Below are 4407 nucleotides of genomic sequence, written 5' to 3'. Positions count from 1 at the left end.
TGACAACCTTCTCGAACTTGTTATTCCATTCTAAATTCCTCAAACTATTTGGATAACTTTCATGTCTTATTTTGCTATATCTCAATTGCTGTATCCTCAATTTTTTCAAAAAATTTTTGCCCATCCGTACTTCCTTCTCTCTGTCTCAGGTGAGGATTTAGTTACCAGCTGTCTTCAGAACCTTGCTCCTCTAAATTATTTCTTCTCATGTGTAAGACCTCAGTCGATCTCTGTTCTTCTCTCTAGATCTCACGGACATACAAGTTTCCACAACTTAAAGAGAACAAAATTTCTCCCTATCCTTCCCCATGGCCACCATCTCTCCTTCGCTATCCTTTCATTTTCATATTTCTTGGGAAAACAGTCTATACTCGCATATCTTCATTTCTTCCCTTCTAATTCAGGGTTCCTCAGACACTGACAAATTTCTCCTAGGGGACAAAATTGTCCGCCCACCCCACTCCCATCCTCATTGAAGTTCACTGCTCTAATTTATGTTCCAGCCTACTAATATTTGGTTTTCACAGTTCTTCCTTCCACTCTACTGAAACTGTTTTTCTTAGCAACTTTACCAATTTGCTACCTGTCAAGTCTGGTCCAATAGTATCTTTTTAGTCCCTACCCTAATGAAATCTCTGTGACAAATGACAAGTTATCCACGCCCCTTTAAAATGAACACTTCTTAATTAGCAAGTCACCAACTCCTGGGTACCCTCAGATCTTCCAAAACATTCTCAGATTTCCTTTCTGATTCCTCTTTCACTGACCATCTCTTAGATGCTGCCTTCTCTAGGGTCCTACCTTATCTATGCATCTTCATGCTCTCTGTATGTGGTTTCATTTATGCCTAGGACTTCATTATAACATATATAATAATAAATTCCAGATCTATTTTCAACTCCCACTTTTCCCTATGAGCTCCACACCCAAATTTTCCACTAAGTACTAAACACTCTACAGGCATCGGAAATGCAACTTATCCCAAACTAAACTCATTTCTCCAGGGAAAAGGGGTAGATGTTTCCCTTCCGGCATCCCTCAATTAATGGTACTTCCACCTATCCGCTCAATCATGCCAGAAAGGCTGGGCATAATCCTGCACAAGTCATCCTTAACCGGTGACATATAACCCATCCCCAAGTCCTACCCCCAAATCTGGGCAAATATAACTTCCAAACATCTCTGAAATCTGTTCTGGAATACTGCTTTTCCTTCTTCCTGATAAATTCCTATTCATCTGTCAACGGCACAAAGGACATCCCGCCTGAGAACCTGTCCCTCTGCTGTGATCCTGTAACAACTGGACACACCTCTATTTTTGCACTTACAAAATTATTTTACACTTTCATCCTCCATCAGAGTGGGAGCTTCTTGAAGCCAGAGCCTAGAACATACATATTCACTGAAGTATACATGCTAGGAGCTGTTCTTGGTTTTAAGTAAAAAGTAATAAACAAAATAAATTTTCTGCTCTACATTCCAACTGAGGCAGAAAAGTGTTCAACAAGAAATAAGTAGTATAAGAGATGGTGATGAGTGCTATGGAGAATAATAAGCAGAGGGAGAAGGAAGGAAGCGTGAAAAGCAGGGCAGGGCTGTAACACGATTTTGATCAAATGGTCCGGGAAGTCCTCTCTAACTGGTGACATGTGAACAACTATCTAAAGGAAGTGAGGTCAGAGGCCATATTGCTCCCTTCCCGGGAATTACTTTAGTGAATGGCTCATGGTCGTGACTCAACAAATGTTTGCTAAGTGAATGAATAAACGACAGGAAATATATTTCTAGACTTAATGTATTTCACATTCATATGCAAATCTTTCTATTCTGGTTTTACACCCAAGACAAAAAGTTAAACTTTGAAAGCAGGGACTGTAACTATTGCAATAAACTTTTTATTACCTGGAATGAGGAATCACATTTTTGAACACAGACAACCTGGAGAGTAATCAGGAAAAAAAGGGGACTATCTAGCTAGGCGGTATCTGTGTCAAGGTCTTAAGTTATGGAGCAGCCAGGAAAAGACAACTCACAATCACCTAATTACAACATTTTCTGTAGAGAAGTTATTTCCAGGAGACGGTCTAGGGTATTAATACTCCAACCATGGACTTTCCTCGATTTTTCGCCTGTATAGCCCTACTTGTTCAGTAGCTCACCTTAGTTTTCCGAAATCCTAGATTTCATATTTCTTAAAGGTTTTAGAACCCTTAAAGAGATTTTTTTTACTTCGCATTTATTCTCTTGACTGACAAAGTAACTTCATGCAGTGTGTCTTTCAAAGTCTTAAATATACTACAGAAACTTGAATTTCTGACAATGCCAAATTTAATCCAATCAAAATCTCTTCATTTTAGATTGCTGTTAATATGGTTTCCTGGGACTTTTTAAGTGAAGTAAGGAGATTTCTTCTTTTTTTGCCTGTCATTGAAGTTGACCACCTTACCAGTTTATTTTACAAAAATGATGCTGAAATTCCTACCAAAGTCTGGGATTACCATGTTTTTATTATTATCATTATTTATTATTACTTATGCCTACAGCACCTGGTCTTCCTAGGTGGTCTCCCATCCAAGTACTAACCAGGCCCGACCCTGCTTAGCTTCCGTGGTCGGAATTGGGCTTGTTCAGGGTGGCACAGCCATAGATCATGGACTGTGGCTCCACTGAGGCGCAAACTCAGGACCTTCTGCGTGTAAGGCAGACGTGCTAACCGCTACACTATGGAACCATGTCCTGTTTTTGTTATTGTTTCTGCTTACACTTAGCAGCTATGTGAAATAAAATTTCTAATTTTAAAAAGTGTCACTGACACTTTTTGTTAGAAGGTGACTGATGGGAGAAAAGTAAAAGAAAAGGAGAAAGCGGACACAATAAATTTTTCTCGAGGTACAGATACTAACACGCTAACTTCTGCAGCTTTGGGAACAGTCATTTTGGAATAGTGACAAGTTAAGGAGGCGGTACCTCCCTTCATTCAATACATTTGCTCAACAAATATTTGAGTTCCTACTGTGTACCAGGTTCTTACTAGGCTTGTTCTTACAGTTTCCATCCTTAATGATCTCTGTTCTTAGGTACCACATAAAAACTATTTTTTCATAAACATAATGAATAGTCCTGGTATGTGGGAGAATTTTATTTGCATATTTTAATAACCGATTTTGGATGAGAGACAGAATCGCTCATTTATTTCTCTTTTTCTCCATATCAGATTGGTGTTGCTGCCACCACCTCCCAGGAACGAACATTTTAGGAGGCTGAAAGTCTCACTTGTCTACCTCGTAGCATGAACAATCACTCAGATTAAATGACTCCAAAATATAAGTAGGGAGTTTCCAGGGGAGAATTAGGCAAAGGGTCTATCTGCATCCTTCCCTAATCCTAATTGTGAAAAGCGTCTTGGATAAGCATATGAGTGTATGTATATAAGCTTATACATTCTTATGTTAGGAAACATTGCCTGTAATAGCAAACTACAAATAACTTGGAGATTTTATTATAACTACATTGATAATAGATTATTTCAAGGTATTTTAATAAGACAACTACATGAATAGCAAATCATCCAATGAAGTATAAATGTACTGGCAAATTGAGCTCATATAAGGGAATGCTTAATGTATATTTGAACCATAATGCATATGACATATAGGCCTAGTTACTAGAAAATTATACCTCCAAACACTATTAATATAACATTAATAGTATCAATAATATAACATATGTCTAGGCTAGTGAGCATAAGCTTCCATTTTAAGGGCTCCTCCACCTAGTAGGCAGAAGAAAAATCCCAAGTCCTGTCTAGTTAGGTGTCTATTAGGAGACTCTCCCCACACTTATGGGTAAGGTGACTTACTCGTAACTCAGACTCTATCTCGGTGCTATGCAAAGTAGTGGGGAGTGGGAGGTAAGTGGGGAGAAGGGACAACCAATCTCCAAGACATGGCGATAAAGCAAACCGGACATAGATATGTAGGCCGATCTAGTAATAGCTTGGCTCTGGATAAAAAGAAATACCAATCTACTTAAAGAACAGCTTTTTCAACCTGGATCTCAAGGAATTTCCAGTAAAAGTTTCTGAAGGTCAACAAACACAAAACAGTCAAACGTGCACAGCAAAAAACACATTCTGAGGTAGAACAAGCAGAAAAAAAAAAAGAGAAACAAACCCACAAATATTTCTGATGATGGAATTACCAGACAGATTATAAAACAACCTTGTTTGAAGAAATTTGAAAAATAAGTCTAAAAATTATTATAAAGAGGAAACTATAATAAGTGATCGAGCATGTTTGGTGCAGTACCCTAAAGAATTTCTAATAACCAAAATTTCTAAAACAGTTAAGAAGAAAATTACTGAAATATATTGGAAGAAATTATGTAGAATGTAGCCAAAAAAAAAAA

At 37.9% G+C, this 4407-nt stretch overlaps 1 protein-coding gene and 1 pseudogene across 1 annotated transcript in view; both read right to left on the bottom strand.

The window, feature by feature from the left end:
• Positions 1 to 4407, bottom strand: part of ARHGAP21 (Rho GTPase activating protein 21) — a 120916-nt gene that overhangs the window by 57323 nt on the left and 59186 nt on the right. The gene's annotated exons all lie outside the window — the stretch shown is intronic.
• LOC111746255 lies at positions 2535 to 2649 on the bottom strand (annotated as a pseudogene).

The sequence above is a fragment of the Pteropus vampyrus genome, unplaced genomic scaffold, assembly GCF_000151845.1.
Source record: "Pteropus vampyrus isolate Shadow unplaced genomic scaffold, Pvam_2.0 Scaffold180, whole genome shotgun sequence".
NCBI classification, from domain to species: domain Eukaryota; kingdom Metazoa; phylum Chordata; class Mammalia; order Chiroptera; family Pteropodidae; genus Pteropus; species Pteropus vampyrus.
The sequence above is the reverse complement of the archived record's forward strand: the minus strand, read 5'-3'. Positions and strand labels throughout refer to the sequence as shown.